Source organism: Phoenix dactylifera, chromosome 5 (genome assembly GCF_051530095.1).
Source record: "Phoenix dactylifera cultivar Ajwa chromosome 5, Ajwa_hap1_PhDact_Kaust_v1.1, whole genome shotgun sequence".
NCBI lineage: Eukaryota > Viridiplantae > Streptophyta > Magnoliopsida > Arecales > Arecaceae > Phoenix > Phoenix dactylifera.
In genome coordinates, this window is record NC_143194.1 from 29,313,691 (window position 1) to 29,327,420 (window position 13,730).

Genomic DNA, 13,730 nt, shown 5'->3' on the forward strand with positions numbered 1-13,730 from the left:
ATTTTTCCGTACGTGGCTCCGTCGCGGGCAAGTAGATGGCCGGTACTGCGTCCCTGCAGTTTTTTTCTCTCTCCGGTGACGTAATGCTGTAAATGGGCCGGGCCTCGCCCGGGCCCAATTTTTAATTATTGCCGTTAGGGATAGCAACAAATCCGAGCCGGGTAGGCTATTATCTATCCCTGCTCCATACTTGCCTCCGAGAGGAGTATGATTGTTAGAGTTAGATGGGATAAGTTGATAGATCAGATTGGATAAAACTACGAAATCTTATTCTATGACCTCATTCAAAAAAGCTAGCCAAAAGTCATTATTTGGTTCCTTGATCCTTTATAAGAACCTAATATCTACTCAGCTAATAACCGATGTGGGACTAATCACATGCCCGCACGGGTCCTCACAACTTGCTTATCTATTTTGGCATTGATTTTGGCCCCTAGCTCTTTTAAGCGGTAGGTAAGTTCATCATGCATTCGTCGTCATTCTCGGCTGGGAGAGGAAATGGGTTCCTTGAACCAGCTCTTCAACTCAGGTTGATCACATCAGGCTATACCCAAAAGGTGTAGTTTAAGTCGGATCCAGATTTTAGAGGCTGGCAAATTTGGTCCTCTGATATATTTTCTCAGGCCCATATACAAGGATACAGGCCTGGTGTATGTGTTGAAATTGGACAATAGCCTTGCAAGAACTCCTGCATTTGAATCTTTTGAGGTGATATCACAAATAAGTGAAACAAATAATATTTGGAACTTTTTGGAAGTGATTGGTGGAGCTTGCATCATTAATTTTCACCAAGAATAATTTCAGTGCAAACAGTGGCTTGCTCAACAAAATTCAAGACCTTTAAAAAATAGGACACAGAGGAGCACCATTGCTAGTTCTACCTAGGCTGTAAGAGTTATCTAGCTTGGCAATAACTCTAATCCCAAACTGAATAGTTGGATGGCAAAGAAGCTTTTATATTTTGGGACTATTTTCACTAGATCAACAGTTGGCAACCTCTGCGAAACCTCTTTTTATTTTTTCTTTTTTCTTTGAGAAAACTACCTATATTGTAAGCAACTTTTATGCTTGGTTTTAATTTATCTCACAGTCTGCAGGCTCTCTTCAGAGAACCACAATGTAAAAATGATCTTCCATTTGTAAGTTATTTTTGCGGAGAATGGATTTTATGTACTTTATTCATGATTAATATTCTTTGAACTAACAATTTTTTACTTTCCTCTTATTGGGGATTTTTTGAACTATGCCTCTGGTAAGCTGGAACCATATGTCACTCTTATCAATGTGCACCCATGATATGACCTTTCAAACAGCAGAATTGAGAATCCTGTTACTGTCCTTCTTATACTCTCCATCATATGAATTAGAAGTTTTTCTCAAAAAATCATATCAATTTCATGTGTCACTTAAGATTAAGATTTGGCATAGTAATTGACGACCTGATCTGGGGAGTCTAGAATCAAAAGCAGATAACAGTCAAAACAGTTGGAGATATAGTATCATACAACTCGAAATCAACTATCAATCTATTTGCTTGGCTATCACTGGTTTTGGACATTATATTGATCATGTGGGTTCCTGCAACTCCCTATCTTGCAAGCTCATAGAACTATCTTGTAATTATCAGCAAATTACGTAGGGAAATTCTTGAATCTTGATGCAAGTGCATGGATATTTCTTTGTAGGCCTAGATTTGCTGTCCTTGCTGCCCCTTCTCAATTCAGGTATGACACATCCAAGATTTCGTATCCATTCAGAAGATTAGCATGAATACAGCTTTGTGCACAACTGCTTCGCAGCGAGTCCATGCTTCTCTGATTCTCTCAATCAAGTATGAGTTGCACAATCTTCATGTTGATGCTGAAACAAGCATATACTCTCACTACTTGTTTGCATATCAAGATAGGGCGATGGCCAGGTATTGGTACAGTAATTCGCATTCACAATTATTGTAGCAAAATTTATCAAACATGTGGATGGGCTCCTACCACACCTTATCAAGTTTGGCATAGGTTCAAGACAAGAGCAAGCTCTATTCCTTCACTACTTCCTCTATTTTTCTCTCTCTGTCTCGTTTTTGCTATGACATCAGTCCCTCACTCCATGAAATGCATGCTCATAACGATAAATGAGAATCTTTGACTTTAAAAGCTATTGAAATCTTATGACCAAACAACTCAGAGTGGCTTTTGAATTTCTCATCCTTAGTTCAGGTCTTATGGTTGAGACTGGGGCCAGATATATCCTAATTAACTTGATAAAAAAAATTGTATTGACTTCCCATATATCACAACTCTTTTGAGAACATCTAAAGGCAACTTTGGTAGGAAGAACGAGGTAGGAAAAGACAATGCTTGGACACTTCAATCTGGATTGTTAAAATCACCACTTATCCCAAAAGCTTAAATTTATAGGATAAGGTAGATTTATTTCTATATTTTATATTTTCTTACACTCCTCCTCACATGTGTGCCGAACTTTCCTTTAATGGATGAGCACAATATGTGAAATTTTTAATAATAAAGTTAAAGAGTGCAGAGACAGGGTTCGAACTCAGAACCTGTGCTCTGATATCATGTTAAAATCACCACTTATCTCAAAAGTTTAAGTTAATAGGATGAGATAGATTTATTTCTATATTTTATATTTTTTTACATGGATTAACTTGGATGGAAAGAATGCAGGTGCAATTTCCAAGCACCTCATAGAATATTGCTAAGTTTTTAAGTTTGTTAGTTACAACAAATTGCCACAGGAATTCTCTCCACAAGAAGAGTTCTACTAGTTTCACTTTGCAGTATATATTGCTTCAAAACGTTCGACATGGTCATCTTTTTGCAGAGACTGGGGAAAAATGGCATTAAATACAACAAACATAATAGAGATTATATAAGGTTAGTTCATATTTTAGTTGATTAAAACTTCAAAAAGTCATAGAAGTAGCCAGGAACGGTGACGGCATTTTAGAGAACTAGTGACATAAAACGAACATGTGGTGCCCTTTAAAGAGGTGAATGAAGGAAGACATTTAAGTTTTCTATTAGTTTTTGTAAATGGGTATGATAATGGATGTATATTCATGCATCCCACTTAGCATATCGTAACCACAGGTAAAATTGTGTATACAACATAACAGAATTTGCAATAGCTAATCTCCCCACAAACACTTAATTCAAATAATATTTCCTTAATTTACATTATTATAAATAAACATAAAAAACAAATAATTGGAAGATTTGCATTAATATAAAGGTTTTAAATGACGACCGTACCATACAGTATCCCATGCCTCAGGGGTAGGGCAGATCAGAGAGAGAGAGAGAGAGAGAGTTACATATACGTATACATATATATAAAACACTTAAGTCATCAAACATGGAGTTTGGTCCCTTCCAACCACCAATACCACAATAGCGATGAGCATTAGATATAAGTCTATTCAAATAGCATCAAGAACCACCCAGAGTTTTCACTTCAACTACATTTCACGGAAAAGAAAAGAAAAGAAAAATCACTTCAACCGCACATACCTTTCTCTTACTTTTCTTTCCCCAACTTTTTTTTCTGTCATAAACATTCTCAAATATACTAGAGCTTTAAGGAGCCCTCAACCTCAGATAAAGAAATGGCCAGAAATGACGACCCTCCCTCGTTAGCATGAAGCAGGGGGGCGCCCAAACTCCAGCCCTCACTAATTTCCAACCCAATAATATCGTATTGGAGGAGGGAGAGGGAGAGAGAAGAGAGAGAGAGAGAGAGAGAGAGAGAGAGAGAGAGAGAGAGAGAGAGAGAGAGAGAGAGAGAGAGGAAGGAGGGTTTGAGGAGGAGGAGCATGAAGGGACGGACATGGCAACGTGCAGCGCACGGCGTTGATCGATCGAATATGTGCCGAATCGCACATGCGCAACGTGGAAGGGAGAGTAGATACGAGTCGGGCACGGCCGAACCTGAAATCCTAGCCGTTACGTCGCCATTCTCGGGAGTTCGATCTCTCGAGGGACGGGCCTCTCTCTCCTCCGCGCGCGCCCCTGCCGATGGAACGGGATAGGAAAGCCTCGAACGGACTGCGTCGTTTATTAGGACAGCTTTTCCGCTCCCAGTCTTCTCGCCCCGTCTCATATTCCATCCGCTTCTCTCTTTCTAATCACATCTCTACTCTGTTGTCAGTCTCTCCAGCTAAAAAGAAAGAAACTTCTGAAAACAGATAATAAATGCATGATAGAACAACAAAAAAGTTGGTTAGCATTCGCATTATAGAATTCTGACTTCCAATTTCCAAAATTATTTTTCTATATACTAGTATCTCTTTTCAGCTTTCCGTCTTTCCCTTGTGAGCTCTAATGGAAGAGATTTTCGAGTATTGAGATCATTTGGTGGTGCTCTACTTCGTTTCACCCTGAGAGAAAGAGAGATGTAGATCAGAAGTCTGTAAAATTACAAAAAATGAAAAAAAAAAAAAACTGAAGAGCAGAAGCAGTCTATTTTCAGGCATAAGAACATCATAGCTAGCGATCTTTGTGAAACACCAACATAATGTTTGATGAGCAATACATCATGTTAACATGTAAAAAGTTTTTGTTCATCAAGAAACCAAGAAACAGCTTTCAAAATTTGAGCATAACATAGAAGTCTACATATCTCCATATAATATCTGCTGATTTTCTGAAGGAGGGGAGGGGAGGGGAGAGAGGGAGAGAGAGAGGACTCCATCTACATGAGTGCAAGTGTTTTAAGCTACCTGACCATTGCAAAAGACAAATAGCTGAGGGTATGAACTAGATCCGAAAGTATTCGAACTCTTACCCCTTGATCTCTCTCTCTGAGTCTCTGTGTGTTCGAGGGTGTGTCTCTATGCCCCTTCTATATGCACATCCGTGCAAAAAGAGAAAGGTGGCGAGACGTCACATGGCAAGATCTTGCTTAAGATCGCGCAGCTTGGCCATAACCAGCGCATCGACGACCTGACCTATCGCTCCTTCTCTCTTGCTCGCGGATCATGTCCCTCCTTCCAGCTTTCTTCTTCAAGGCCAACGATGGATTCATGGATAGGTGAGGACAGCGATGCGGTGTCATATGGAAGCGTTGCGCGGTCTTGAGCAAAACCATCTTACCACTACCATGTTTCTCTCTCACCCACAACCACTCCTTTCTTTGCCCTTTTCTCTCTCAAACACCTACGTACAAACTTCTCTCTCTCTCTCTCTCTCTCTCTCTCTCTCTCTCTCTCTCTCTTTCTGAGTAAAAACACACAGAGTCATGGAAGCACTCATGAAATTATCAACTAAAGCCTGCAAAAAGAATTACACAAGGGACAAAGAAGCTAGATCACAGCACGGTGAAACTAAGAGAAGAAGAGAGGACATACAAAATGCATCTGTAAGTAAAAGTTAAAGAGGAGGGGGAACTGATGTAGCATATGCAATTTACTTGGGGGACGAATTGATGCTGCAAAGGTTCGTATTTATAGCGCACGAGAAGCAGAGAAGAGGAAAGGGGTCCCCTACTAGGGTCCGCTGTTCTGTACTAAACAGCCATGACCGCTCCTTTTCTACCTACTAATTACTATTCACTTACTTAGATGGGACGGAAGGAGGTGACAAATTGCTCATCTGATAATATATATATATATATATATATATATATTTGTGCTACTCCCTAGCTACTTGGTGTCACGTTCAGTTCTTGTCTCCACCAAACGCTCGGTTTGGCTTTCATTTAAGAGCGTGGCAAGGTCATGTTGGATTTTTTAGAATCGAGTTCTCTGTACTTCTATGCATCCCGTAAAACGTTTTCACTGCGCGGTTCGGTCTGGTTACGACCTGCGACGTGCCCGGCCAGTCCAAGAGGAGCGATATGGATAGCTATCAACTACTTGGCGGTACAAGTCGATGTCTCCATGAAGACGACTTCGCTGCTTTTCGGTGAAAGCACACGTCTCGGATTGGATTGTTTTTAATTAGATGGCATGTGTGTCGTGCCATGTGGTCCAAGCTGATTAATATGCGTAATTATCAACTATCTAAGATTGTGTTTTGAATAAGATAATAAATATCCTAAAGGGAAGATCAGGGAGAAAGATAGATGGATAAAGGATTATATTAATGGTGTGTGATGATTACGTCTTCTCGATTGGAGTCACTCCTGGCTGTTAATACATAAACAATTGATATGGAGATTGGCACCCATGACTGCCACTACCTCAAACTCTTCTACCATGTAAACTTGACAGTTGGTTCCGAAAAAGTAGAGTCGATTGAAATTAGATAGCATTTGAACACTTTCTTTATGAATTTTCTAAGTTAGAAGCAACTAGGCCTCTAGAGAGCATTTAATATGAGGTGATCATTCCAAAATTAAGAATGATTCATGACATTATTGCGTTTGGTTGCACCACAGACTGATGGAATACCTATCGTTGAGGCCAGAAATCCAAGATCACTCCAGACTAGAAATTGAGGACAAAAATATCTCTCAATCCAGTAGAAAAAATTGATATATCAATATATCGCTAATATATTATGTCAATATTATTTATGTATCATATTATATTGATATTATATATATATATATATTATATTTATAATATGCATTATATTATAAATATATTATTATTCAATGATAATTTTTAATTTTAGTAGAAATACATTATTATATTTTATATTTATATAATGAAAGTATTTAATGTATTACTTTTATTTGCCTTATTTTTCTAATCAAAATAATTATTAGTATTAAAAAATAATATATTATATGTTTAAATAAAAATATTAATTCTATAATAACAGTTAATATTTCTTTATAGGATTAATAATTTATAGGGCTAATAAATATATTTTATAAAATATATGAGAGACAGTTTTGGTATTATATAGTGAATGATCTTAGATTCTCATAAAATAGTAGCATACCAAATATTGTCATCTTAAATCATAGAGAATTAGATTATATCTCGAGATAAGGGTCATTGGAGATCTAAGATCACCTTAAGCAGTAGGTATGTTGGTGAATGAGCTGAGAGTATCCTATGAGGACTATGCTTGGCACATGTTGCTCCCACGTGCTAGCATGAATTTAGGGCGGCATGACTTAAGGTGAAAAGCTTCGCACACGCTTGGCGTCCTCGTTCTGAAGACCGGCATCGCACGTGCCAAGCACCAGCCACGGTCAAAAGGGGGAAGGCGCATCCCGGTCGTTATCAGCGTCGGTACGCGATTTTTGTCCATTTCCACAGCCCTTTTTTAAAAACAGCAGTCACGTGTCCCTCGAAGCAATAAACGATACCGTGTACCCTTCAAGAAAAGGGTTGTCAACAGTCCCAGGCGGCCACGTTGGGGATCATAAAGCTGCTTCTTTTGTCCTTATGCGGGATGAGTTTAGAAGCGAAATGCCATACGGAGGCACAGCTGAACAGCGCAAGGGATGGGCCAAGATGGGGCCCTGCAAATGGCCTGTCCTGAAGGGCCGCTGGGGACAGGGGATTAGTGTCCCCTGAAAAGAGCGGAGGGGTTTAAAGGCAGGAGAAGGGTGGCAGGGCGGTGTCATTCTTATGCTGCATTTTAAGGGGTGCACATGTTTAAAGGGAAAAGCTGCTCTGCAGACCCACTTAAAGAAATATAGCTTTTATCAGAGCTTACACCCCGGATTCATGCAAAAAAGAGCCTTACATTTGTGAGAAATTATTCCATCAATCACAGCTGTTTATTTCTATAATTATTGAGATACACGCTGAATGAATAATGACCATAGAAATGAGCGGCTATGATTGATAGTAATTTTCCTTAGCGCTGCATTGAATTTTTTATCTTCAAGAAGATTTTTAAAGGATTGTTAGGTAGAGGAACCCTAATGGATAATCCCAACATTTTTCAAAAATATTATTTCGTAACCAGTGAATGGCAAATAGGTAATCAGAGATGGAAATCCTGAGAAAGATCGTTGACGCTAGGTTCATATACACTCTCTCCTTTACGGTATGTTATCCTCTCGTTGCTACCGGCAATAGACAATAGTAGTATTTGTGAGGCCCAATAGTCCCACATCGGAAAGACTCGTTCTAAAGCCTGGGCATATGAGGCGGGTATCTCCTAATCCTGCAGACGCGTTTTGGGTGGAAAACAAAACCGGAGAGGGATGAAGGACGCTTGCGTGAAGCTCCGGAACCGGACAATATCTGGCAGGGGAGCCCCGCGGTCCCTCCTCATGTGGCCCCCACGTGGGCACTGGGTGTCTCACGTGCCTCGCAGAGGCGGGGGCGTGACATTTGGTATCAGAGCCGAGGACGACTCTTGTCTGATGGTGGGAAGGGTGTGAGGCCCAATAGTCCCACATCGGAAAGACTCGTTCCAGAGCCTGGGCATATGAGGCGGGTGTCTCCTAATCCTGCAGACGCGTTTTGGGTGGAAAACAAAATCGGAAAGGGGTGAAGGACGCTTGCGTGAAGCCTCGGAACCGGACAATATCTGGCAGGGGAGCCCCGCGGTCCCCCCTCATATGGCCCTCACGTAGGCACTAGGTGCCTCACGTGCCTCGCAGAGGCGGGGGCGTGACAGTATTATCTGAATTGATCGCCAAATAATTTTTTTTTCCTTTAAATAAATATGTGGATTAAACATAAACTTAAAAATAAAAATCACCAAGTAAGTAACGAAATAATCAAAAGCAATTGCTGCTTCATTATTACAATGCTATCGCCATGCTTATATCATATACATAATGGCTGTTAATTTGTTTGATTGTTGTCTATAAGATGTTGTAGGTATATCCCTCAATGATAATGTAATTCCTCGAGATATTACAGTGCTATAAATAGCTACTGTTTAAGCAAGCTCTGTGACTACGATATTGAAGTCATAACGAGAAAGCAAAAAACTTATCATACATACATATATGTCTTCCTCTACCTTTTCTACTCCCTTGCAAATATGCTAGAGAGCAAGGTTTTCGTTGAATTTTAGAATGCTAAATGATACATCTCGGAGTCGACCACAACCAATGTGGCAAACCGACCAATGGAGGCTCGCCATATAGTTGCAGGTTGACCACTCAAAGCTCGCCATGTAGCCAACCCAGAAGGTGTGTGGAGAGTCTTTGATATTTTAAACTCTTTCGCCAACAGGCAATAGCTCAGCTCGTTTAGGATTGTAAATTATTTCCAAACAAGAATGATCGCGAGCAATCTGCGTGGACGAAAAGCACGGGTGTGATTTACAGACAAGATATGCAAGATGTTACCATAATACCCCACGCATATACTTGAATCGTTCAGCGACGGACTCCAGCCCTCGCCTATATCTTGCATTCCTAAGGCCTTCTAATTCTAGGTCAGTTTTCTTTCGACCCTCATATGTTGCTACTCTACTACTCTCAAGCCTTTCTCTGTTCTTTGAAAATCGTGTTTGATTTAAGCATCGGAAGGTCTTCCATCGAACACGCTTCAATGGGTAAACTTTCTTATCTTTACCATTTCATGTCATATCCATAATTCGGTCAACGATTTAAGCTAAGCCTCTAGCATCCATCACCACTTTAAGGATATGCGGTATTGGAGCAAACGCCATCCGAGCACTGCGCCACCATCATAGAGGCGTGCAACGACCCCAGTCAACCTTCCTGATCTGCACAAGAGATAATCGAGCATTCCAATGATCCAGCCATCTCAATGCCTTGGTCGGGCCAATTCCGAGCGGCAACGCTAAACATCCACCAACATCAGTTTTTGAGATTATCAATGGCAAATGCAAGACGCATTTTTATAAATAAATAACTGTGTTACCATGATCATTCACGAATTCTTTTACACATTGAGTTTTAATCAAAAGAATTAGCTAAATATGAGCAAGTTAGACAGATCTCAAGCTTGAATCATTCACACATTAGGCTAGCTCCAATCAATCCAAATTCCATGCCAGGTAAGAGCTGCTCATAGTGAGATAAAGGCATAAAGCTGTTTCCCCCTGCCCCGTGACAGAAGCGAAAGAGCACGGAGTCCCTGCTGAAGCATTTATTCGTCGGCAAAGTTTGAATGTATTGGGTTCGCCCAAACGAATGGGTCAAGACGGCATACTATAGACAGTCTCTGCGAGGACCGTTTGAAGCCTTGGGTGGCGTTAATATTCCCTTTGATTTTGGATAGGAGTGGATTTGCGTGCAGGAGGCGATGGCCTCGTCCTTTTTGATATGCAAATTAGGGGGCAAACATGTCAAAAGGGAAAAGCTGGTTTGCAGAACCGTTTAAAGAAAGCTGCCCCTCCCCAAGCACTGAATTCATACAAGTAGAAACTGTCGTTTCTGTGATGGGCAATGATACTTTGAGAACAATAATTTATTCTGCCAGAGCAACTAAAAGACACCTTATTTACTTCAAGAATATAATATAATAATTCTTTTAAAATTTATGTCCATCAGGCAAATACTCATTAATAATTTACAAAATCTACATTTACATTTAATTAAATTAATAACATCAGTAAAACTATTTATCATATATAAAAAATAAAAATTATCTTTTGATAGAGAGAAAGAGCACAAATATTTTTTTTTGCAAAGGGAGGAGGGTACAAAAGTTTTCTTATGTCTTTATATGGTTGTTACGTCATTTAAGATTACTTTACTTATTTTCAAATTTTATTTATATGATATTTAATTCCCATTTAAGATTAATGGACTAACATTTTGTTAAATTATAGATTCAAGTGTTAAATAAAAATAAAGCTCAATGAGATAAACATAGATTTTTAAATTATTAGACATAAGAATAATTTATTTCCAATCTCAAAAAAAAATTTATAATTTATTCTTACTTGAAAAAAAAAGACATCTTATTTGTGCTAGCGGTTTTACTCTTTCAAAATGAAAAGTGTTTAATATATTTTTTTATCATATTTTGAGAAATAAATTGTCTAAATTGTATTTTATAAAGCCATCATTAGGTGTTGGATCTGCGGTTGGGCAATTGGGAATACTATTATTTTCAAATTTACATCTTGTGGGCGTTGAATGGCAATATTAGGTGCTATGTGTGGCTTTGCACTATGTCAATCAAATTATCTCAAACCTTATTCACTATGCACCTCTCTCGATGATTGACCTACAAGAATGAGACGATATAATCAGCATGATACGCGGCTACGTTGGTGCACACGAAGCAGTGCAGGATATAATTTGCCCTCCCAAGGACCTAATACCAACTTTTTGGAGATTTTTCATGCTCGAGGACTTTTAGCAGCAACAATAAGTAGATGGTAGATACACTTAATTCCTTATGAAATGTTAACTAAAACTATTACTCCTCCCAAGGCATTCACTTGGACTACTGCGATAGCCCGGATTGGTGCCATGCATGCAGGGTAAGGCCCAGGTGGGGTCCATCATCTCGCGTACACCACATTAACGCTAGTAAGTTGCTAGGAACCGAGCGGAGGGTGGAGCGGCAAGGTAAAGCATTCCCATCTGACCTAGGGGTGGCAATCGGGTCGGGTCAGGCATAAACAGGTCGGGTCAGAAAACTATAAATCTGAACCCGACCTGTTTATTAAACGGGTCAGGAATTACAAACCTGAACCTGACCTGTTTATTAAACAGGTAACCCGACCCGACCCGTTTAACCTGTTTAATAAACAGGTAACCTGTTTACCCAACCCGATCCGACCTGTTTAACCTGTTTGCCCAACCTGACCCGTTTAACCTGTTTAGACCTGTTTAATCTGTCCAACCCAACCTGTTTAACCTGCCCAACCCGACCTGTTTAGACCCGTTTAGACCCGTTTAACCTGTTTAGACCTGTTTAACCTGTTTAACCCGTTTAACCTGTTTAGACCTGTTTAACCTGCCCAACAGTTAAACGGGTTAAACAGTTTAAACGGGTCAGACATCTAAAACCCGTATCCGACCCAATTAATAAACAGGTTAAACGGGTCGACCTGTTTACGATCCGAATCTGTTTAGGTCAAACCCAAACCTGTTTATGGCGGGTCGAACACGGGTCGGATTGGCGGGTCGGGTCATATTTTGCCACCCCTAATCTGACCACCCTATTTTTGTGAGCGGCCACTCGAATTGCATGCTACACGAACGTTATTCGTCGCAATAGGATGGCCTCATAACTCTTGATTTCTAATCTTCATGCAACCTACTTGTAACAACCCAATACCTTACCCAAAATGGCTAGCCGGAAGATAGTATTTGGGTTCCTTGATCCTGCATAAGTAGCCAAAATCTATTCATCAGGCTAAGGGTTCAAATCTATTCAAATCTAATCACAAACACCACGATTGATCCATAGTCAGCCCCAATGAATTCGTGCTGTAGTGTTCCTTAGTCAACATAGATTATGGGCCGGGTTCACTCTGATACCATTTGTAACAACTCAGAACCTCGCCCAACATGGCTTAGTCGGAAGGTAGTATTTAGGTTTCTTGATCCTGTATAAATATCTAAGATCTACCCAGCGAATAACCGATGTGGGACTAAACACACGCCCGCACAGGTCCTCACATTACTATCCACTACTTCTCTCATAGTATTTACTGCTATCCACGCAAGAATGGGGAAAAAAGTGATGACACATGATAGGCACTTACAAGCAATACATCTAAAAAGATGCATCTAAAAACATAACATCGCAATGTGTTAGTGGCTAGGAGTTGGTAACAGCAACTACATACAAATCTTTCTCAGAAAACAATTACATACGGATAATATTTTTGAGATATCCAACTTCGACCTGTCTTAGTTATATGTATAATCTAGGCTTGTGCATTTTGTGATCAATCTATTTAGAAAAAAAAGAGTGGAGATCTGCCCATAATATAATTATTCATGTAAACGTAGAAGGAGAGGAATGAGAGATATAGAGAGAGAAGGATATATTTTTTTCTATATGTCTCCAAATAGTGTCATAGCCCACCTTTGAAGATGGCTATGTACAGCCCATATACATCTAACAATACAGCTCATACACAGCTTATATACAGCTAACAATCTTCCTCAAACTCAAGATGGTAGCAAAGATGCCAACTTGAGTTTACTAACCCAATCACGATGACGCCCTGGTGGATGAGCCTCGAAGGTGGCTCCAGGATTTGGAGGCTTTGATACCATGTAAACGTAAAAGGAGAGGAACGAGAGACACAGAGAGAGAAGGATGTATTCTTTTCTATATGTCCACAAACAGTGCTATAGCCCATATTTTATAGTTGAAGACAGCTTCTACAGCTCATATACAGCTAACAATTCAGCTCATACATAGCTTATATACAGCTAATAATTCAGATCCAGAAATTTTGAAATACATTGTCCTCGAACTAAACACCTTATGATTGGTGATAATAATATATTATCAGTAGGATTTCAACTATTACAAGGGATATTTATAATTAAAAAGGAAAAAAAAGTCTTAGCCATCTTCCTTGAGCCACTATCTCATGGGTGGTTAACCCTTGAAGGTGTTCAAAGATACCTAAAACAGTTGTATTTCCAACTAGAAAGACAACTATTATCAAATTTGAAATATAAAAATGCTGATTGTAAGACAAACGAAGATGTGTGGGGAACATACTTGTCACTTGTTGATTAATTAAAAACCATAAATTTGTTTTATGCGACCAACTCCTAGAGTTGATTATCTAATTCACCAGTTTTTTCCTAAAAAAATGATGAGTTTCCCTAGCATTTGATCAAATTTTCCTGTTGACATTGTTTGCTAGTTTTCTCTGAGTCATTAGCAAATCTCC

At 39.5% G+C, this 13,730-nt stretch overlaps 1 long non-coding RNA gene across 1 annotated transcript; it reads right to left on the reverse strand.

Annotated features, from left to right (window-relative positions):
• Positions 1-3,417: 3,417 nt before the first annotated feature.
• LOC103703372 (uncharacterized) lies at positions 3,418-6,272 on the reverse strand. Its single transcript, XR_603435.4, has 2 exons — positions 4,804-6,272; positions 3,418-4,396 (listed from the first exon to the last, which is right to left on the reverse strand). It is a non-coding gene; the product is annotated as an uncharacterized LOC103703372 (long non-coding RNA).
• Between the last annotated feature and the right edge of the window lie 7,458 nt (positions 6,273-13,730).